The sequence below is a fragment of the Lipotes vexillifer genome, unplaced genomic scaffold, assembly GCF_000442215.2.
Source record: "Lipotes vexillifer unplaced genomic scaffold, Lipotes_vexillifer_v1.1 scaffold54, whole genome shotgun sequence".
Taxonomy (NCBI): Eukaryota; Metazoa; Chordata; class Mammalia; order Artiodactyla; family Lipotidae; genus Lipotes; species Lipotes vexillifer.
Window position 1 is genome coordinate 3,343,222 of NW_006789324.1, and position 24,507 is coordinate 3,367,728.

Here is a 24,507-nt window from a genome sequence, read left to right on the forward strand (position 1 = left end):
CTCTCTCTCTCTCTCTCTCTCTCTCTCTCTCTCTCTCCTCCCTCCTTCCCTCCCTCCCTCCCTCCCTCCCTCCCTCTCTCCCTTTCTCCCTCTCTCTCTCTCTGGGTCTTACTTGTGGCACACGAGATCTTCAGCTGCAGCATACGGACTTTTTACTTCTGGAGTGTGAACTCTTAGTTGCAGCACCCATGCAGGATCTAATTCCCTGACCAGGAATCAAACCTGGGCCTCCTATGTTGGGAGCGCAGAGTCTTACCCACTGGACCACCAGGGAAGTCCCTGTCTTAGTTTTAATAAACTTATAAACCAACATGCTTCCATTTTGAAGTAAAAACAACATCCCAGGTCATAGAGATGTTTACAGAGTTATTTATCTAGCAAGTGAGAAACATGCCAGAAACAAATTTCTCTAAGGAACATACTGGGATTTTTTTTTTAATATCTAGATCCTCATCAAGGACTGTGAAGTCCTAAAGATAATCGAAAATCTATGCCTCAGGATAAATAGTTTCCGGCCTTAGAGAGCTCCAGTAACTATTAGTTCTCAAATATCAGTCTCAAAAGGGGTGTCTTCCCTTCCTGGGAAGGGTGATTCCATAAGGAGGAATTGGGGTTCCTTGCAGCTCAAAGCTATACTAAGACCCACACTCATCACACCTGGCAGAGAACTTCCTGGGCTGCCATGGAGGCAAGAGGGTCCCAGCCCAGCATCACAACTTCCGCCAGCATCACTCACACTGCCTTCCTCTCTGAAGAGCTGGGTCTTTCTTCCCTTCAGGAAAACTTCCTGCAGGCGGTGGCATTTTAGATTGGCCATTTCTTCACCCATCCATTCATTCAGCAAATATTTATTGGGTGAGCACCACCAACAAGCTAAGCCCTGTGCTTCAGCATGACCTATAGACACAGTCCCTACCCTCCAGGAGTTGTTGGCCCAATGACAGAGTCAGAGAATAAAGAAATAATTGCACATATAACCAATATACTCGTTATGAGCGCTTAAAGGAGAGGTACAGGGTGTGATAGGAGTGTATAAAATGGGATTTGAGATCCATAAATGTGACTAGTGATTCCTGCCTTCTAAGACAGTTAGCTTATGAGGGGGGCAAAGTTTGCCCTGGAGGGAAGATTTGACCACGGACATATTGCCGGTGCATGTGATAGTAAAACCAGATGGACCTTTTAACCATTCTTCTTCTTATATTTTAGTTCTCTAAAGACAGTGCACCCTCCCACCCACATTGTCCACACCCGAGGTGAATGGCTCACGCCACCCTGCCCTTTGATATACCACTGAGTTAAACACATGGATTCTAGCTCCGGGGCTTGAATTCTGGATCTACCGTTTACTAGCTGGGTGATTTTGAGCAAGTTACTTAACCTCTGTTTACCTCTGTTTTCTCCCCTGTAAAACAGGGATGATAATGATAACACTGATCTTACAGGGTTGCTGCAAATATTGATGAGATAAGGCATGTTCACTCTTAACATGGTGCCAAACGCATATGACACCAAAAAATGTTAGCCATCATTCCTAAGGAGTGCTTAAGGAGTGGTAATGATTCTTATTTCCATGTCTTCCACAAGAGCGGAAGTAAGATCTGGTCCCTAAGCAGGAATCTGGTGGGGATGTGTGAGAGAGTGGGGGGCGGAGGACATTTCCTTCCAGTTTTCCGATTTAAAGCCGGCCTCCGCATAGCCATTCCAGCCTTGAAAAGCTGCTGAGCTCCCTGTGCAGATCGTGCTCACACTCACTCCTGGATGGAGGCCCCCACCCCGTGCACCCCCACGTCAAGGCTTTGCAGTTCCAGGCAGCCGTAGTTTCTTGCTCCAAGATGTCTGTGCATAAGGACACTAGCATTTTCCACGGCCTCATGACAAGCATTTTCCTGTCCTCCCACCACCTCCTCACCACCCTAGGGAAACCCAGAGATGCCTCTTTGGGAAGGTCTTGGCCATAGGCACTGTGTTGGGTGTCCAGAGGTTGCACTTAAACTCCCAGGTTGTCTAGAGCTTCTGCTGCTTTTGAAAAAAAAAAAAAAAAAAAAAGGAGGGGGGGTGGCCTTCACATCTCTGGAGTAGGTGCCAGATCTTGCAGCACTTACAAGGACAAATCCATTTCTTACCGAATAATGGAGCTTAACACCCTCATGACTGGCTGATGGAAGCTTTGGCCAGGTCTGTGAGAAATCTTTGCAACATTATTTCTCTCCATGTTCTTTCCTTATGGCTGCTGTCCTCTGAACAGGAGGCGGGGCTGAGGCTCTGCGGCTCCATTACCCCATGACCTTGAGTGAGCCCTTTCAGATCTAAAGAAGCAGGCTGTGTGCAGGCGGCCCTCCATTCCAGTCCTCACTCTGCCTCCACCTAAATGGGCAGATGCGTAAACCCAGAAGTCTAAGAGTTCTTGAGTTACTTCTGACAACTCTTGCTCCGTGACACCCCCATCTGACCCATCAGCGAAGCCTCCTGAGCACCTCTTGTATCTGTGTGCATCCCTCTTGTCCAGCAGCACGGCCCTAATTTCCCCCAGGACCCATGCACCTGGCCCCTGCCAGGCTGAATACGCTTCTGGCTTCCCTGCGGCCCAGGAAAAGAGACTGCAAGCAAGGGCCGTGTGGGGACTGCCTGCCTCTCGGCTCTGTCTCGTTCACCCTTGCCTTCGGTCCGTCTGCTCCAGACAGGCTGGCCTTCTCATGCCTCAAATGTGTGATTTTTCCTTGGTCCATGTGGTCCTCTCCTCTGCTGGATGCATGTTTCCCCCATCCTTCACCCAGCTAAAGCCAGCATATCTTTGAATGTCAGCCAAGCCATAACATACAGGATGCATACACACATACATACCATATCGTTCATACCTGCACGCCATACACAGCAAGAGGCAGTGGACAAGTCCCTGGGGGAGGAGGGAGCCCTCATCTCTTAGATTCGGCCAGCTCTCCGACAGAGAGAGGGAGGATCTGAGGAGACAGCTGTCTGAGGTGCAGGCTTTGCAGTTCCAGGCAGCCGTAACTTCCCTTGCCACGCTGCTCGGCCTCATGCTTCTGAGCAAGGCGTCCGAAGGGCGGCTGTGGACAAGACCGCGTCTTCTCTACCTGCCTGCAACCTGACAGATCACTTCTTGAGTATCTGGCAGAGATTAATTTGACTTCTGCAAACAAACTAGCAAAGCTTTTCTGCCCAAACGATCAAAACACAGTCTCGGGCTTCCCTGGTGGCGCAGTGGTTGAGAGTCCGCCTGCCGATGCAGGGCACACGGGTTCGTGCCCCGGTCGGGAGGATCCCACATGCCGCGGAGCGGCTGGGCCCGTGAGTCATGGCCGCTGAGCCTGCGCGTCCGGAGCCTGTGCTCCGCAACGGGAGAGGCCACAACAGTGAGAGGCCCGTGTACCGCAAAAAAACAAAAAAACAAAAACAAAACAAAACAAAAAAAAACACAGTCTCACCTGTCCGTCTGGCTGCATCCAAAACATTCGTGCCAAGAATTTTTCGTCCTTTTGGGCTTCACTCTCCCAACCACGGACACTAGGCGGGAAGGGGGAGGGGGAGGAACGGGGGAGGGAGAGAGCGTCAGAGTGACTTGAGGACATTCACAAAAAGTATTCCACTCGCCCTCCTCCACTCCCCATACATATTTCTGGCCCCGCTGGGACACTCTTCCACTCACCAGCCCTCCCATTTTTCCCCCACCCTGAGCTCTTCAGCTCATAAGAAAAATCTGCAGCCTGGGAGTCAGGAGTCCCAAATTCTAGTCCTGGCTTTGACACCAGCTGGTTTTGTGATCTTCTCTGAGTATTGTCAGTTTCCTCCTCTGAAGCATATTCAGCAGCTGGATTTCACCCCTGAATCCACTGGGCGCAGAGGTAACCAACATTTGTGAACACTCGCTTTATGCAGAACACCAGGCTAGGAATTAATGGTTACTTATCTACTCGCAATCCTTATGAGGCAGATATATTATTCCCATTTCACGGAGAAGGAAGATAAGACTTTGGAAAATTAAGAAACCTGCCCAGGTCCACAGGTTGGTAGAAAGGAGGCAGCTTTCAAACCCTGATCTGCTCTTTCCATCACAGTAATCTGAGTCCCAAGTATACTGCAGGAAAAGAAGTCGTGGTGACTTTTTACAAAACAAGAAATAGAATTCACCCTCTTTCATTCATGCATTATGCAGAAGATGGGATGCCTTTGTTGCATTTTCCCCCCATACATACCTCTGCCTGGGAGCTAAGAAGAGGAAGCGCACACATCAGGACTTCACGTACTCATCTGTAAGAGCCACAGACCCAGTACCAGAGGAAGATGAAGAAACAGGAGCGGGAATGCTGGGTGCTGTGAGGCTCTTAGGTGTCAAAGCAAACCCAACCCAAGCCTTTGGCTACATGATGAGCAAACTGAGGGCCAGAATGGTCATAGAACTTGTTTGAATTCACCCCACTGGAGAGCAGAGCCTAGCCCCCAGGTCTTCTGACTCTTTCTACAGAATCTCCCAAGTCAAATAGTCCTCCTCCATTCAAAAAGAGGAACCTTCAAGAACATTGATTTTGCACCCGTCTAAAAGCCACTCCGAGCTATGCTGAAGGTATCGGGCGTTGCAAACGTGTTCTCACAGAAACGCCCAGCTGGACACACAAAGAAGCAGGTCTCCCAGGAACAGGGTAAGGATTGTCCGAAGGGATCTGTGCTGGTGAGATTACAAAAATCATAATATATGAATAAATGAACATATGGAAGAAATCAAGCAAAGCCCTCTCCTTCTTCCCATATGTAAACTCAGCCTTTGCCTCAAGTCATTAAGCAAACACAGATGCAGCCGAACCAGGCACCAGATGGCAAACGAGAGCTGGAAGAAAAGGTAAAGAAAGCTTTCGGTGTTTATTCGAAGATGGGATCCAAAATGCTGTGGCTTCCACAGAATGGTCACCCGGGGTCACCAAGACCCAAACCAAGGCCCAAAAGTAACCAAAACAAAACAACACAGAACTAGAGTAATCATGATTGGGAAGTTGTAGGAAAACCACCACTGTTTTCTGTCAATGGAATACAGTGTCAGAAGAAAGTGATAATTCAGGGAAATGAAAGAAAGGGTTAAATAAAGTAGAAGGACCAGAGAGGAACAGGAAAGTGGGAAGAATGGGCTTTTGCTGAGTACTTGCATGTGCCAGTAGCTTTGCACCCTTGGTCTCATTTAATCTTTACAACTACCCATTTAGGTATTGGCCAAGCTTTACAAAGAAGGAGATTTCCTAAATGGGCCAAAAGAGATTAGGTTCCGAGGTCACATCACAGGAATCCCAACCTAGCTATTTCCAGTGCTGTATGTGTACTGTTCCCAGCTTTGCAATCAGAGAACTCTGATTTCTAATCTTATATCCTGCTGTCAGATCATGTAATATTTAACACAGAAAATATGGTCCTTGAAAGACTCCATTTACCCTGTAATCACTGAGCATTTGCCACATGCCACGCCCCTGGGGATATGCTTGGGTTATAGTTGTGTACCAGACACACAGGGGGAGTCATATGGCGCTCTCTCGCCCCTTCTGCCCATCCCACTAGGTGTAAGGAAGAAAGTGACCTCATCAGCTACTGCCTAGAGGGGAGACCAGAGGAGATGCAGACTGGGGAAGAGAGCATGCCTGAGAACTTGACTTCACTTCTATTTCACAAAAGACACCCTTGCACACTCCTCACCCCCCTCTTAGCTTGTACATTGGGGATGAGCATCTGTAATGACAATCCAAAGGGCATCCTAGCTTTTCAGCGTGCATGAGTTTATGTATCTGGGATAGGAAAATTCCAAAAATGCTTCAGTTTCAATGAAAAGTTTAAAGGAACATGAAAATGTACCCCCTCTCCCCAGATCAGTCAGAGCACTCCATAGCTTGCAGGTGGACTGGCAGGGCAGAAGCTGCTTGCAAGCTAGGCAGACCAATCTCCCAACTTCGCTAACTAACCTTGCTTCCTAGGCAAGCCGCACAACTGCTTTTGTTCCAGTTGCCTTGTCTCTAAAACAGAGTTAATGTGTACTTTGAGAGGCTGTTGTCAGACTTGTTTACTTTCCTCTTACTCCTCTCTTCCCACCTGGCCAGTCTCTTTACAGCCATTTCATTTTTTCGTTTTTTCCCATTTTCTTCTTTTACCAAATCCCAATCCAGATGAATCCAGATTTCTACCTTATGCGTGCCTAAAGGCCCCTGAACACTATAAGGAAATACTATACAACAATAAGGTAGGCTTCTAACATTATGTAGTAATGATCCCCAGATAGCCTCCCTCACCCTCTAGGTTCTAGGTGGGTTTGGCCACTGGGCGCCAGAAGGAGCCTGGAGGATAATGAAGCTGTTTGTTTCCCCAGCTCCGTCCTTGCTGAATTGCCACAGTTTATCTGATCCACGTACCATGTATGTAGACCATAGACCACAATTCTGGCATGTGGTCCTCTCCCTCTTCCCATCTTCTCTCGGGTGGTAGGAGTCACTCCCTCCCCTTGCTTCTTCAGGCCAGGAGGCGGTAATGGTTCCCCACTGTTGCTAGTCTTCTCCTAAACCTTCTTTTCAACAAACCCTTTATTAAGCTGTACATCAGCTACCCAGTGTGAGTGTCCATCTGTTTTCTCACAGGAACTAGACTAATGTGTCAGATTAATCTCTCATTTTCTGCAGTGATCATATCAAACCTCCCCAGTTTCCAGCCCCATCTTTCCTCTCACATTCAGACATATGACCTCCTATTTATTCTCAACCACGAGCTACCTCAAAAAGAAAATAAGAGCCATTAGAAGGACATCTGCTGTCAAACCTACATTTCTCATATCCAGTGGAATGCTGGAGCTGGCTCACACTTGCTCCCAAGAGACAACTGTGGGCATCTCTGCCCAGCTCCTCGTTCAGTGACATCACATTAGCAGCTTGAAATTAGCCATAGTGGAAGTCTTTACACCACAGAAATTGGCAAACACTACAAATCAGGGCCTTTTGTGTTTTGATAGAGCCAGTTGTTGAGCATTTATCAGTACCCCACTGCTTCCACCCAGATGCTGCCTTTTTCTCCTTTACATTTGTTACAGTGGAGAGAACGATGCCCAACCTATCATCAGAGGCTCCTCCATCTCCCACTGCCTCTGATAGTCCATTCGATCCCTTTCCCTGCATATTTAACCTCTCCTTCCATACTGACTCCTTCTCTCATCAGCATTTCAACCTGCTCTAGACTTGTGCTGTCCCATACAGTAGCCACTCATCAGATATAGTTACTGAGCACCTGAAATGTGGCAGGTCCAAATTGAAATGTGTAAAAGACACACCAGATTTCAAAGATTTAGCATGAATACAAGAACGTAGACTATCTTATTAATAATAGGTTAAATGAAAGATTTTAAAATTAAATTCACCAATTTCTTTTCACTTTTTTAAATGGCCTCTAGGAAATTTAAAATTACTTACGTAACTCACATTATTTCTGTTGGGCAGTGCTACCATAAACTCTCATCTTAAAATAAAATCCCCTCTTCTAGCTCTCAGCCCCTCCAGTTATTGCCTCTTACAGGCAAAAATGTTTGAAAAAGCGGCCAGCCTCACTGTCACGATTTTCTTAGCACCATCTCCCTCCTCCTTAGCCAAGGATGATCTAGCTTCCACTTCCACAAATCCACTAAAATAATGCTAGTCTAAGTCACTAATGCTAACCTAGGCCATTGCACAACACAAAGGGCTTTCCAGGCCTTACCCTGCTTTACCCTTAGCAGCATTTTGCAATATGGAGCACTCCCTTCATTGAAACACGTTTTTTTTTAATTTATTTTATTGAAGTATAGTTGGTATACAACGTTGTGTTAATTTCTAGTGTACAGCAAAGTGATTCAGTTATACATATATATACATTCTTTTTCATATTCTTTTCCATTATGGTTTATTACAGGATATTGAATATAGTTCTCTGTGCTGTACAGTAGGACCTTGGTGTTGATCCATTCTCTGTATAATAGTTTGCATTTGCAAACTTCCAATCCATCCCTCCCCTACCCCACCTCCCCGCTTGGCAACCGCAATTGTTCTCTACGTCTGTGAGTCTGTTTCTGATTCGTAGATAAGTTCATTTGGAAACACTTTTCCACTGACAACATACTTTGTTGATTTTCCTCCCGCTGCTCTGAATGCTGCTTTCCACATTCCTTTGCCAGCTGTCCTCTCTCCTCTACCTCGCATTCTCCGTTGGTCTTCCACCGGGTTTTGTCCATCTCATCCACTTCTAAGGATTCATTTTCTATTTATACGGCAGCAGCTCTACAGCTGTTCACATGACGTCTCCACCTAAAAGTCTCGCGGGCATCTCAATTTAAACATGTTCAAATCTGAACTCAGCATCTCCACCTTTGCCTGCAAAACTGGCGTTAGCTTAGGACAGGGCACTATTGGCAAGGGCACCAAATCTACTTAATCACTCCTGCCAGAACCTCAAGGACATTCTGAACCCAGCCTCTCTTTTCCCTCCACTTTGGTCTCTCCTGGTCTCTTTCTAAACTATACCTTGTGTCTCTTGAATTCTTCCACTTTGCTTTAATTCCACAGTCACCATGCTAGTGCAAGCCACCATCAGCTCTTGCCCAGACTGCTCCAAGGGCCTCTTGAATGGCCTCCACCTTTACCACTCTCTAACCCGTTCTCTACACATCAGCCAAGGTGATCTTTCACAAACTTGGAATAGGATGGCTTTGGCTTAAAACTCTCCAATGGCTTCCCCTTGACTTTGGCATACTGTTGGAAACCCTTAACGTGATATTAAAATGCCACCCAAAATCTATTCCTGCCTTCATTTGTAACTTTGTCTGTTATCACTTTTTCCCTCTGTTCTATCTACTCCGGCCATCTTGGACTTCTTTTTGTCTTTTGAATGTGCCACATCATCTTGACTTGGGGCCTTCAAATGTGCACTTCCTTTAGCCTGGCACCCTCTTCATCACCTTCTTTACCTGTCCAACTCCTCTTTAGCCTTCAGGTAGTTCTCTAAGCCCCCGGACTAGTTTTGTCTCCCTCTGGCACTCTCCTATAGCACCTGTGTTTTTCTAATACACTCTAAACTCCATAAGGTCAAGGATCAGAGCTGTCTGGTTCACTGATGTATCCACAGTGCCTAGCACAACACGTGACGCACAGTAGGTACTCAATAACTAGTTGTTGAACAATAAAACATTATCTGATTCAAACTTCCCATTTTGGAGACGAGGAAACTAGGATCTAGAGAAAGGAAGCAACTCATTCAAAATTGCAGAGCCTAGACTCAGATTTGTACAGGACCAGAGCCTCCTGATTTCCAGATCAGTTTTCTTTCCAGTACATCATGTGCCTTGTCAATAACTTAGCAACCAGAGGGAAGCAGACTGAATTCCCTATGTCTTGTGAAAGCCAGAGCAAGCTCATCTTCATAAACACAGCTGGCATAGGTGTTGTTTTCTTTGTTTGTTTTATGTAAAAGGCCTAGAAGTCCAACCCAGAAATAAACTCCACATTTCTAAACCTACAAGCTCCTACAACTTTTATTGCCTACAGCCCCTGTTCTGCTTATTTTTCATCTTTCTTCCCCCCATTAACCAGAAGCATCAGCTGGCATCCAATGTTGAATGGTTCCTTCATTCCGTGCTCCTTATCGCTCCCCTGCCCAGGCAGCATGTTACGTGTAGCAGAAGATTGGGAAGTGCTGTCTTTAAATAGCAGCACTCGAGAAAACATTACAAGATCCTGTGTAATCCTGGGGTGCAGATGGGTGTAATAATTATAAAAATAAAAATAACAAATTTTTAAGCTATTACTTGTGCCAGGCACTAAATTAGATGGTTTACATGCCTTTTCTCTTATCTTTCTAACTCTATGAGTAATTATTTCTGTTTTTCTATTTTACAGATGAGTAAACTGAGGCATAAAGAGGTTATTAAATTGCCTAAGCCATTCAGTTAGAAGAGCCAAGGTTCTGATCTAGGCAATCCAGAGCCCATGATCTTAACCATGTGACATCTGACGACAAAAAGCAGGTTGACCTGACAGTTAGGAAATACTAAAAAGTATAACTGAGGGAGATCCCAAAGTTGCTTTATACAGATATCCTACCCCTGGTTCATTCATTCAATCATTCATTAATTCATTGATCCATCTACTCATTCGTTCTTTCATTCTCTCAACACTGTTTATTGAAAAGTCACATTATATCAATTGCTGCGAATACTGACTAAAATTAATGACCTCTATCCTCTGAGCTCTCACCGTCTAGTGAAAGAGGCATATAAATAAACAGACATTTATCCTACTGTGTGCTAAGTGCTAAGACAGAGGGAAGCCAGGGAGCTTTGGGAACACAAAAAAAGATTAGAAACCAACTTAAAAGGACACTGCGATGATTTATCCTGGACTTGCCTTCCATGCTGTCCCCTCTGTCTGACCTCTGCTCCCTCCTTCCTTCCCAGCTTCCCTCCAGCCTTTCTCATGCTTTTGGTGCTTTGGTGCCATCTTTGGCCTCCCCAACTCCTGGTTTCAGACTCAACCTCTCTGCTTGTCTTTTTCCTCCTGCTGTTGGTTCGAAATGCATTCTGGCTTAGCCAAAGGCTCTTCTGCACCATAAACCAGTCTGAGGCTGGCCCCAAAGGCTAGACCAGTGTGTGCGTGCCCTACTTCTAATGTGGCTCTAGTCTAGGAGAGTTGGAGATCCAAAACAGGGAGCTTTAAGGAGTATGGAGGGCAGGATAGATGTGTCTTAGATAATTTGTTTACTTATCAGCCTAAACACAGAGAAATTGATTAGTGACTACCCAACATCCCTTGAAGCTCAGTCATTATGTCCTGCATGTCCCACACCACTTTTTCATTACCCTGTAATATATTGGTCTCTGTGCAGTAGTGGAATCTTTGGTTTTGCATCAGAGTAAAATAAACCCATCACACTTGGAACATAAGGAAATGTTAATACCATCACATTTTGATTCTTTGCTGCCAATTATGGTTCCCGATCTGTTGGCCAAAGAATCTTCCCAATACAAAATTAATGTTGAAGCAGGAAGTGTAAGTTTCCAAGGTGTTCAGACCCTGAGAGCTTTCAAGATGTTGCGTTTTCTCAAGTTGCAGTCTCCTGTTGGCCCACTCCATCCTAAACAAAGTTTCTCCCCTGCAGTCATAAATGAAGCATATCCTGGCTAAAGAATTTTGTGGATTAGAGGCACCAATTGAGTTTGGCAACTAAAAGAGAATTAGTGGTGATTCCTATTGATCGATGTGTTTGATTTAATAGATGAGGGACTCACCCCTATATATGGAAGAAATCAGAGTCAGAAGAGGTATATGGATTGAAAGAAAAAGAAGGGATTGAGATTCTGGAAATAACCATGAGGTGGAGGGGGGCATTTGATAGGAATGATGGGGCAAGTGAGAGAATTGGATTAATGGGCAATTGAAGTCAGAAAGTGGCAATTAGAATATTGGAAACACTTTGAAAACACAAGACTCAAGTATTGGATGGGTCTTGGAAACAGATGCTGAAGTCTTACGTGATGATGACAAACCTCCAGATGGATAGGGAGACTCAGATCTAAGCCTTAGCCTCATTTAACAGCAGCAAGAGGCTGATGATGACAGCACTGAGATGCAGGGGAGCTGAGTATGATTATATCTCTATCATTAGGTGGCATAAACTTCAGAGTGAGTTTTTTTGCTTGCTGATGGAGGAGTAATCATCTGGAAATGATAATAAGGAGGCATGAGAATATTGACACCCACCATCTTCCCCAGCCCACCTACCCCACCAACCTGAAACATATACCCAAGTAATACATGTTAACTCTTACTTTTAATGAAGTTTCTGGGAAAATAAGCTTTGTTTCAGTTGATGGGTAAATAGTAGTAGTAGTAGTAGTAGTAACAACAACTATAGTTTTAATCATTTATTCCGTAACAATAGACCTATAAAATAGGTATTAAGATTCCCATTTTTGGGGCTTCCCTGGTGGCGCAGTGATTGAGCGTCCGCCTGCCGATGCAGGGGACACGGGTTCGTGCCCCGGTCCGGGAAGATCCCACATGCCGCGGAGCGGCTGGGCCCGTGAGCCATGGCCGCTGAGCCTGCGCATCGGGAGCCTGTGCTCCGCAACGGGAGAGGCCACAACAGTGAGTGGCCCGCGTACCGCAAAAAATAAATAAATAAATAAAAGATTCCCATTTTTAAAATTGAGACTCAGAGTGTTAAGTGGCAGAGCTAGGATTTGAATTATGGTCTCTATATCACCAAAGCCTTTGTCCCACAGTGAATGGTTAAGAATAGAATTCCAAAACTGTGTGTCTCCTCATCTTTCAACTGGGGATTTGAAGTAGGTAAAGCGTTCAGTACAATACTGAGCCGTAGTAAGTACTCAATAAATGTTAGCTGCCATCATTATTGTTATTGTTGAGTTATTGTTATTAGTATTATTTTTATAGCTCACTGCATTACCTTATATTCTCAGCCAGAAATATTAGTAGGACCATTTCTTTTTCAGTCAATAACAGATTATTAGATGGGTGATAGCTAGCTTGCAGTTTTGAAGTCTGTAATCTAATGCTTTTAGTAAGAAGCTTGATATTTCGGCTTTGAGAAAACCCATAAGAGCCAAGTCAAACTCATGTAAGTAAGATGAATCGTCGTTCAACTATTCATTTTAGGACCCAGCCCCTTAGCAGTCAGGCCATGTATTAGGACCGCACTTCAAAATATCACAGTGGTAGGTAGCCTTGCCTATTGTGGAACCTCTCCCCTCTGCCATGCTCGCATGACTGAGTTGGAATGAAGCTGTACCTTGCTGGGGAAACACAGTGGGTATATTCCCTCTTAGAGTGAACCTAGTTTAAAAAAACAAAACAAAAACCTAATAAAATGTACCATTGGGGGTAACTGGTTCATTTGTCAACTGAGAGTTAATCAAAAAAAGCCATGTACATGGAACCAACAGATTGCAGAGCTGGCAAAGACTTCAGAAATAATCTAATCCAACCCCTTTATTTTGCTGATAAGGAAAGTGAGTCCCAGGAAGGGGAAGGGTCTTACTCAAGGTCATACAGCTGGCAGTAATTTTGTTTGCTTCAAAAATTAATACGAACAATCTTTCCATACATCACTGAATCCATCTTCCTGCCTTTGTAAGCACAATGTCATGACTATAATTGAATTTATCTTTGATGGTGGAGAAAGCAAGCTTTCAGGGTTTTACAGGGCCCTAAAGTCATCAGAGCAAGATAAATTGTCATGAACTGACGCTGAAGATCTGCCTATTGGCTGTGAGCTCCTCAAGGATTAGGCCTGGTCTCATTCATGAGTTAAAGCAAGTTTCAAATCCTAGCTAAGCCATTTACTAGCTTAGGAAAGTCACTTAACCTGTCTGAGCCTCTGTTTCCTCATTATAAATTGAGATAATAAGACCTTCGTTACAGAATGTTTGTTAGCATCAAATGAGGCAAGATATAGATACACAGTGCCTCACCAAAATAGACATTTAATAAGTGTACACTTTCAACTAACCTTTAGCTAATGTCCTGCTAAAAGCTACGGACACATCAATGAGTAAGAAAGCCAAGGACCCTGATTTCACAGAGCTTAGGTCCATGAGGGAGGAGTAGAGGTGAGAGCCAAAGGAAGAAGTAGACAGTAACCAAGGATGCAGATAAATTAATATAATTTCAGGCCATGCTAAGTGCTATGAAGGGTTATGAAGACAAGGAAATAGGATCAAGTGGTAGAGGGTGTTCAGGAGAAGTAGACTGTTTCAGCCAAGAGTGGCCCAGGTCAGTCTCTTTGAGATTGTATTTGAAGAGGACCTAAGTCAGATGAAAAAGCCAGACAGTCTAAGATTCAGAAGCGCACTCCTGAAAGAGGCAGGAAGGCCCCCAGCAGGGGCAAACTTGCCACGTTCAGTCAACAGCACCATAGCCATTGCGTTCGCAGCACAGCCAGCACAGTAAGCAAGACCTGAGGTGAGGTTGGAGACATCCACCCAAGTTCGACCTTGCAGTTCTAGGCCCTCTTATGAAATTTGAATTTCCTTCAAAAAGCTTCCGTTGCAGCTTTCAGGAGTGAGGAGAGCTATGATATAACAAAAAAATAAATATTTGACCTCTGTCCTTGACCTGGCACACAGCTTCTAAACCCCTGGGAATCTGAAGTGAAGAGTGTCTTTTGTATACTAATGAGATGACTGGGGACCCCTAGATAACCATCAACACAGGGGTTGGTCACCAGCAAGACCAAGGCATGATCAGAGGGTTGGAACTTTGAGCCTCACTTCCTGAACTCCAAGTAGGGGAGGGGGCTGGAGATTCAGCTGATCACCAATGGCTAATGATTTACTTAATTGTACCTACGTAAATGAAACCTCCATAAAAACCCCTAAACAACAAGGTTTGGAGAGCTTCACGTGGTGTGCCCCAGAAAGCATGGAAGCTTTGCCCACCTCCCACCCACCTCCATTATACCTTGCCCTATGCAGCTCTTCCATTTGGCTGTTCCAGAGTTGTATCCTTTATAATAAACTGGGCATGGCAAGTGAACCACTTTCCTGAGTTCTGTGAGCCATTCTAGCAAACCTGAGGTGGAAGGGCAGGTCATGGGAACCCCCAGTTTATAGCTGGTCAGTCAGAAGTACAGGAGGCCCAGTGACTTGTAAGTGGCATCTGAAGTGGGGGCAGTCTTATAGGACTGAGCCCTTCACCTCAAGTGACACTAACTCTGGGTAGTTAGTGTCAGAATTGAACTGAATTGTAGGACAGCACTTGGTGTCTGCAGAGTTGGAGAATTGATTGGTGTGAGGAGCCCACATATTTGGTGTCAGAAGTATTGTGGGTAAAAATAGCTCAGAAAAACAAAATCTAATTTACTTCATTCAATGATCCATCCAACAAATTTTTTTTTTTTTTTTTTTTTTGGCTGTGTGGCAGGTGGGATCTTAGTTCCCCAACCAGGGATCGAACCCATGCTCCCTGCATCGGTAGTGCAAAGCCTTAACCACTGGACCACCAGGGAAGTCCCATCCAAGAAATACTTATAGGTCATCTATTCTGGCCAGGCACAGTTCTTAGTGCAATGAATGAATCAAATAAAAACCCCTGGCCACATGGAGCTTGCATGCTAATGGAATAATAAATATGGAAAGTTTATGGAGCATTTACTATGTGCTACACTATTCTAATTGCTTTGCCTGAAATAACTCAGGCAAAGCACTTAGAATAGTGCTTTATAAATAAAGCACTATTTTTTATAATAAAACTTTTAAAACTATAAAACTATAAATTATAAAAACTGATTTTTATAATCAAAATTTATTATAAATAATAAATGGTCCTCAAAACAGTCCTACTAGAGGCATACTGTTCTCATCCACATTCTTAGATGAGGAAACAGGCATAAAGAAGTTAAGTCATTTGTCCATGATAATGCAGCAAATGGTAAAGCCTGACTTCAAACTCTAGCAGTTCGTGATAGTCAGAGTGTCTTTCTGAAAAATCACTCTGACTGGTCCTCACTGTTGTTAGGGTGCCAGTTAGGATGTTGGTCAGAGATTGGGATACTTGAATTTTCAACAAAGCTGTGAGTAGATACTATTATTTCCACTTTATAGATGGGAACACTGAGGCTTAGTTCACACATCTGGTAAGTAGCAGGGCCCAGATATGATCCCAAGCCTATTTATCTCTACAACCTAACACCTTTCCGCTAGCATCTCCATTTCCTGCAAAATTGGAGAGTGCCACACGCCTACCCCTCCTTTATGATCAAGAGACTAATCCAAGGTGTATTTTAGAGTGAATATTGGAGAAATAAGCATTTGAAAATTTTTATTTCCATTTTGTAGGCATTCTGTAATGGAAAATAAAATATAAATATACCAACACATACTTATAACAAACACAGTGTTTTTTCTTTCACATTCAAGTTGAGATACAGTGTACATAAAGTGAAATTCACAGATCTTAAGTGTACAGTTTGATGAAGTTTGATAAATGTGTACACCCGTGTAATCGACACCCTAATAAATAAGATATATGTGGTGTGTGTGGATGTGGATGCGTAGGTAGGTACGTAGATTGATACCATGTATTTAAAATTATAGATGAGGTGTGAGTCTTCACGTCATGATTAGTGATGAAGACCTACCCCACTCTTCCCTTTCTCTAACTACCCTGCTTCTCAATTGACATTGTTGTCATGGAGGTTACACAGAATACCAGGTGCAGCTCAAACGATGACTGTGTCAAAAGAAAAACAGAACAAAACAAAACAAATAGCAGAACAACTAGCCATTTCTTAATGCTTGTTGGAGGAAAATCACATTGCTATACTTTGTTTTTCTACGGAGGGATCATGTGCCTTAGCCCACACATTAACATGTGAATTTGTTGTTCCAGTAAAATGAGTCAGAGCTCCTCAAGAAGGCAGATTGATGTATTTCAGAACTATGTGTCAGCATCTCTGAAAAAAGGTACAGTGTGCTGTATTGGTGTGTCTCACACACGCACACACACTCATTCTCACCCAAGGAGATGGCACAGCTAATAAGCAGCAGAAGTGTGATTTGAATGCAAGCCCAGGGAACGCAAGCATCAGGCTTTTTGCATTGCAGAGAGGACAGGAGTGTTGGGTCTGAGTGTAGGGTTAAGCAAAGGCCTGGAGTCGGAATTCTGGCTTTACTGCATATTCGCTTTCTGACCTTGGGCAAATTCCTCATACTCTGTTCACTTCTTGGTTGATAAAGTGGGGATAGATGATGATATCTGTGTCATGAAGTCGTGTTGAGAATTTAAAGGGTCATGTACATAAAGCAGTTCATACAGTGCACACAGCACAGAGAAAGCACCTGCAAAATGTTGGCTAAACCAGTAACCTAGCAATGGCCATGGAAGTTGGTTGCTGGGCCAATGGGTGCCTTGTTTTTTGGATCATGTACTCCATCAGTTAAAAAAATTTTGAGCTTACATGCTAAATACATGCAAACTTATTTATGATAAAGCATATACATATTCTACTGTGCTTGTAGATTATTTACACTATAAAAAAGCCGAAATATAGCTGAAATAAAATGTTATTTTGTAGTGAGGTCATCATACTAACATTATGCAGTATCTAAAGGTACACTGTTTATGGCCAGGTGAGTTTTTAATGATTTTTTTAAATGATTATTGATGATTTCTAAACGATTTTGAATACGTCTCTGTATTTATATCTCAAACAGTGTTCTTTGTTTTTCTTCTTTTTAATTGACATATAGTTGCTTTACTATATTATATTAGTTTCAAGTGTACAACATAGTGATTCAGTATTTTTACAGATTATACTCCATTAAAAGTTATTACAAGATAATGGCTGTGCTTCCCTGTGCTGTACAATACATGCTTGTTGCTTATCTATTTTATATATGGTAGTTTATTTCTCTTAATCGCCTACCCCCATCTTGCCCATCCTCCCTTCCCTCTCCCCACTGGTACTCACTAGTTTGTTCTCTATATGTGTGAGTCTGTCTCTGTTTTACATATACATTCACTTGTATTATTTTTTAGATTCCACATATAAGTGATATCATAGAGTATTTGTCTTTCTCTATCTGACTTATTTCACTAAGCATAATAGTCTCTAGGTCCATCTACATTGCTGCAAATGGCACAGTTGCATTCTTTTTTTATGGCTGAGTAATATTCCAGTGTGTGTGTGTATGTGTGTGTGTGTGTGTGTGTGTGTGTGTGTGTATAAAACATCTTCTTTATCCATTCATCTGACGATGGACAACAAACAGTATTCTTGATAATTTTGACTTTTTTCCCCAATTCTTGTCTTTTCTGACTAGATCTTCATGGTTTTCACCTTATAATATGAAGAGCTAGCACCAAGTTAGTAAAAGTATCATCATTTCTTTGTTTCCTTGAATCTGAATTATCACCATTGCCTTTAACCCAGTGGTTGAATCTTTCTCAGCTGCTTGCCCATTTTGTGAGGGTTTATTTAAATAAAATTAGATAATACCTAGAAACCTACTAACCTGGAACATGTAAATGGTGATATGTAGCAAAGCCCTGGAAGCTGGGGACATAGAATGGAGTGCCATGCTGTCATCCCTGGTGTTGTAGAGCTCTCACCCTTCCCTTAGGACACCTCACACATCTTACTCACTCACGACTGTCTGATGTGTGGACCAACTGATGGATCTGGTGACAATCTGCATATTAAACTTGAATTAATTTCTTTAGACTAAAAGTCAATATAAATGGCACTTCCAGTATTTTCTTCTGGAATCTTAACAGATCATCTCCAGCACTCCTTGGAGCACATGTATGCCATTTTAGAAACACCATTAGATGATCTCCCATCGCCTCTGTCGTGAAAGTCATCACCCTTTCATTCAGCAGCTCAGCAAACATTAACCAAGCAGCTGTTAAGTGCTAGGACCGTGTTAGGCATGAGACCCTCAGTAACATGGTTCCTACCTTCAGGGAGTTCACAGTATAGGTCCCACCAGGCCAGGTCCTGGTTGTTCTTCCCTGTAGACCGTGACTCTGGACATGGCCAAGCTTGCAGTGAGTGCCCTTTGGTGCCTTGGTCTAGACTGCCTGCCAGCCTTCCCAAAGTCTTAAGGCCATTGTTCCCCTCCCACTGGGTGGGAGAGAACGTATCAGATCGCCTGCTCCCCAAATTGCCAACATTCCTGTGTCTGCCACTCGTGGAATCCCCATCTTCTCCACGGGTGAAGAGCTCCTTTCTTTCTTGAACCTAACTTCTCTGGGTACCTCACCCAGTGTAGCCTAAAGCCCTTCGGTGGCTCCCAAGCCAGGCCGTTAACACGTGAGAACTGGGAGTTCCCTGTGCCCACACAGGCCTGGTGTCTGCCCGTGCTGCTCCCAGGGAAGTGGTGAGCAGCGTGTGCGGACTGGTATCTCGGCCTTGACACGGCAGCAAAGGGTCAAACCCCATGAATGCAGTCTTTCATGGCCTTGGTACAGGGCTCCTATTTTTTCCTACAGAAACTCTTACACTTGCTTTCAGAAGTGACAATCAAATGTGAACTTTCATGGTTTATTTATAGCTCGGCCTTATAGAGAGAAAGAAAAGAAGTGATTAAAAGGCGATTTTACCAAATATTTTGTTTTTAAAAGCTTTCATTGTGTGGGCAAAAAGGAAAGAGAAAAGTCCCTGTCTTCGTTGTGCTGTCTAGACTCCCAAAGAGCGTAGTGTACTACAAATCCAGATTGTCCGACTCCTGCCTGCTGACAAAAAGTATGAATTTTGAGGCCAACTTCAAATAAGCCCTTTGAACAGAAATATATTGTGGGGGGTGACTATATTTAGCACATGTCAGCATTTCCATAATAAATTCATATTGTTGTGCTATGGTAATTTCCAGATTTACTGCAGCCAGTGGGTTCATGAGGTTTCAGTTTTATGTTAATTATTTGGAGAAATGAGAAAACTCAGCAGTGCTATTTCTGATGACAGCACTGATCCTCTGGGCATTCTCCATATTGTGTCAAATACCCATAGTGAGCCCTGTGTCCCAGGAGAGAAGAGAGTGAGCACAAGTCATTTGACTGCCTGTGGAAGCATAATTTTTTAAAATATAAGTTTATTTATTTTATTTATTTTATTTTTGGCTGCATCAGGGCTTCATTGCTATGCATGGGCTTCCTCTAGTTGCGGCGAGCGGGGGGCTGCTCTTTGTTGCTGTGCGCGGGCTTCTCACTGCGGTGGCTTCTCTTGTTGCGGAGCACGGGCTCTAGGCGCGTAGGCTTCAGTAGTTGTGGCTCGTGGGCTCTAGAGCACAGGCTCAGTAGTTGTGGCGCACGGGCTTAGTTGCTCTGTGGCACGTGGGATCTTCCTGGACCAGGGCTTGAACTCGTGTCCCCTGCATCGGCAGGCGGACTCTCAACCACTGCACCACCAGGGAAGCCCTACCACGTCATTTTTTATCCAAAGGTAAGACAACTCCTCACTCCTCCAGCTGGGATTGTTGCAAATGTGAGGAGTTGGCTGTGATCAGATTCTTTTTTGTTCCTCATTCACTTTCTCTCCAGTATATATTAGCTTTTTTCTTGTTCTTCTGAGGTGGTTGGAAGGTGTAAGGGAAGAGAGCTCAGGGGTGTAGGAAAGTTCTTATCTTGATCAGCATTGTCATAAATGGACTTCATGCTAAGTTTAATAGGTGTTTACCGCTAGGCTCCATTGTAGATTTTTTTTTTGGAGACTTTCCACTTCTGGAAACCTCTCACTGTATCCTGTCCTTGTCCTTCTCTATTCTAGTAGATTGCTTGCTCTTTTAATTCCTTAAAAATCCAGTAGGGGAATTCCTTGGTGGTGCAGTGGTTAAGAATCCGCATGCCAATGCAAAGGACACGGGTTCGAGCCCTGGTCCGGGAAGATCCCACCTGCCGTGGAGCAGCTAAGCCCACACGCCGCAACTACTGAGCCTGTGCTCTAGAGACCGCGAGCCACAACTACTGAGCCCATGTGCCACAACTACTGAAGCCCTTGTGCCTACAGCCCGTGCTCCGCAACAAGAGAAGCCACTGCGATGAGAAGACCGCGCGCACACCGCAACGAAGATTGGCCCCCGCTCACCGCAACTAGAGAAAGCCCGCGAGCAGCAGCGAAGTCCTAACACAGCCAAAAATAAATAAATAAATTTGTAATTAAAAAAAAAATCCAGTAGTTTGCCTCAAGCTTCTTTATGCAGGCTCCCTCTGCCTCATTAGGTGGCCATACTGGACAGGATCTGAGGCAACCCAGGAAGCCCTGTCACCTGTGGCCACCTCAGGTTCATGGGAAGCAGTCATGCCTTTTGTAGTCTGACACGTTCTGGAAGTGCTGGCTGGTCCCAGGGCAACTGCTTCACTGCTACACTGGAGCTGCCAGCCAGCGCTTCTCCAGGCAGGAGCCACACTCAGCCCACCGCGTCTCACACCCTCAGGGACACACATCGAGATCCCTGTGGCGTCAGTGAAGCCATACTCTCACCTCTCCCCTAGAAGGCCTGATGCTCAGTCAACACACAGCTGTCTCCTAAAAAATCCATCTCTTTTTCTGACCTTCCACATGGATGAAAGGTTTGAGTTGATTTATGGGTCCTCAACTACCCTTGTTTTCAAATTCTTCAGGGTGGTCTGTTTCCAGCTCACTTTGCTATCTCATATCTGTCAACTTTAGATCTCAGACAAAACTTCCATTTTAGCATTCTTTCACGTGTACGGTCCTTAAGTTCATTTATCCCGTAGACTATTCGCTGAGCGCATACAATACACCAGATGCTGAGTTTGGCAGTACAAACAATTATAACAGTTCCTGCCTTAAGAAGCAGGAGTCTAGTTGGGGCGGCTGATGTGCTAACAAAGAATTGTGGTGCCGTATCATAAATGCTGCGATAGATGGAAGCACAAGTTGCTTGGGGAGCAAGTAACTCATTGTAGGTGGGAGGCAGGTAGTGGGGATGAGTCAGGAAAAACCTACTGTGGAATCAACACCTGAGCTAAGTTTAACATTTAACTCTGTACTTTTTTGAGAAACAAAATAACCTCTTTATAACCCTTTGAAATTTCTATCACTGTTATTTCTCAATAATTTATTTAAAAAATAAGCAAAGGTAACGTGAAGAAAGGAAAGAAGAATTCCCTGCTATCTGCCCTGTGTCCACACATCTGTTACAGTGGGAAGGAAAGTGACATTTATGGAGCTCCTTCTCTAATACAGGTTTCCTGGATCCCACCCATGAAGGCAGTCCTGGAATGTCGGCTCCAGTCTGAAGCCTAAGCACAACCTGAGGAGTATTTTCAAGCTTCAGAGGAGGCAGGCAGGAGGAGGCGGGGTCCTCCCTAAAATAGGCAGAGCAGAGCACCGCTGTGAAGGAAGAAGCGATCCCAGAACAAGAGAACCAGTGGCAAAGTTGGCGATGGGGATGGCTGAGACCATCTCAGCAAGACATGGGGCTTACTTTAAGGGAATCAGAACTTAATTTCTGAAGGAAAATGTTATGACATGTGTTGGGGTGAGCAGAGCTCTTAAAATATTCTTCTTAAGTGGAACGGCAGTGACCACACTAAGATATTTTTGCTATTTTGCAGAATGGCCCCAGTCTGACCTTCGTTGGTTCTTATCCTTTCACCTTGATTCCCTTTTCAATAAGTTTTCACATCTCCTCCTTAATAAGGCTACCATTTCTTTCTGCTGTCTTGTGTGCTTGCTACTCTCAGCATCTCTGATCTCCCAAACAGCACTTTTAAATCCACTGGGGGCTAGGAAACCAGATAACTAGTTCAGAATGTCCAAGGCATCCTTGGGGAAGAGTTGGTAGGACATCCTTGCCAGATTGGAAATATGTGTAAGTGATTAGCAGATGAAAAAGTATCAAGTTTCTTAATCCTTGAATAACTATTGAAAAGAAGTTTATCTGCTTCTAGCATAGTATTTGTCACACTCTATTTTGATCACAGTAAATGTCTTTTCCATTCTGTGGTGAGCTCTTTGATGAAAGGACCCATTCATTCTTCATCTCTGTATTCCATATATATTGGGTGCTGTGCTTGGCACATAGAAGGGGCTCAATACATTTTATGAATATTCTAGGTACTGAGATTAAGCAGCAAATAGACAAAGCTCCCCGACTGTGTAGCTTACATTCTGGTTAGAACAAGGAATGGAGAGGGAGAGAAGGAACACATAAACCAATAAGTACACGGATTGTCAAAAAGGAATTAGTGATAAATAATAAACATATTATTTATATAATTATATAATTAAATATATATGTATATGTGTGTGTGTGTGTGCATGTATGTGTGTGTGTGTGTGTGTGTGTGTAAATAAATAAATCATAAGTAAGGTGGTAAGGATGGGCAAGGAAACACTTGGATACGTTTTGAAGGTACCCAGGGCCTTTCACATTCTGTGTGGTAGTCAGCTTTTTACATTTCTTTCCTCCTCTGCTCGTGTGTGAGTTTCTCCAGGGCAAAGAGTATATCTTATGCAAATCTGTATCCCTAGCACAGTGTCTGTACATATTGAGTAATTAATATATAGAGAGAGTAAGAAGTTGTACATATGTGACCTCAGAATGACTACATCCTTTACAATAAGAGTTCAATAGCTGTTCCTAAGACAGGACCTATTCTGAGGAGCTTTGTCATGCTGTTGCTTGCAATCTCCCCAGGTAAGTCTTTGGAATCCAAAGTTTGGGTTTACTCCATTCCCCCTAACTTTCCCATAAACTTAATAGCATTGGGAGACTGCCCGAGGAAACTTGACCTCTCCATTCATATAATAGAGCCAACACAATCTATGGTTGATCTTGCTGCTCTTCACTCTGACTGTGTCCACCAAGAAACTGCAACTTGCTGACTGCCCGCTAACCGCATTGTAAAGACAAGAAAGTCCTGAGGTCAAGTCCATTAGACTCAGCCCAGAGGTCTCACATCTATATATGCACAGTTGAAGAGACTACTGGAAAAAGAACTAAAAGTGAAATGAAGAGGTCTTAAATGTTCTGTCTTAAAGTACAGGTGCAGAGTGGCTTCTGTTCAGTTACTGCTGTTGTGAGTTAAGCAGACAACGTGCTCAGTGGCTGATTATGTTGCCTTCTCAAGCCCTTGTGTCCAGGTAATGCAAAGGGGAAATAATTCCTTCCCACCACACCCTGCAAGCCATAATAAAAGTGCTTTGCCGGGCCTCCCTGGTGGTGCAGTGGTTGAGAGTCCGCCTGCCGATGCAGGGGATACGGGTTCGTGCCCCGGTCTGGGAGGATCCCACATGCCGCGTAGCGGCTGGGCCCGTGAGCCGCGTAGCGGCTGGGCCTGTGAGCCGTGGCCGCTGAGCTTGCGCGTCCGGCAACGGGAAAGGCCACGACAGTGAGAGGCCCACATATCGCAAAAAAAAAATAAAAAAATAAAAAAAATAAAATCATGGGTGAAATCAATGTCATTTTTTTCTCTCTGAAGTTGACCTTGCTAATATCATTCCATAATCTGAAAATCATTTTCTATCTTATTATTCACTGATTTCAAGACATCACTAAACAGCTAATCAAAGTGCTTTCTTCCGGGTTGTTTATGCCCTGGAGGTCTCAATAGGCAACAATTTATTAAGCCCAGGCTGTGTGGTCATAGATGTAACCTTTAATGTTCACTGGATTTTAATCTTATCACCAGAGAAAGTAAGTCGAAAAAAAAAAAAGGACTCACTGAATCTCTTAAGGGAAGGAAATTCTAATTAGAATGTTCTTGCTGGGACTTACTTGGTGGCTCAGTGGTTAAGAATCCACCTGCCAACACAGGGGACACAGGTTCAAGCCCTAGTCCGGGAAGATCCCACATGCCGCGGAGCAACTAATCCCATGTGCCCCAACAACTGAGCCTGCGCTCTAGAGCCCGGGAGCCACAACTACTGAGTCGGCGTGCCACAACTAGTGAAGCCCGTCCACCTAGAGCCCGTGCTCCACAACAAAGGGAAGCCACCGCAATGAGAAGCCCGCGCATC

General features: G+C 44.1%; 1 protein-coding gene across 2 annotated transcripts in view; it reads left to right on the forward strand.

The window, feature by feature from the left end:
* FGGY (FGGY carbohydrate kinase domain containing) overlaps window positions 1-24,507 on the forward strand; it is a 412,679-nt gene that overhangs the window by 382,387 nt on the left and 5,785 nt on the right. The gene's annotated exons all lie outside the window — the stretch shown is intronic.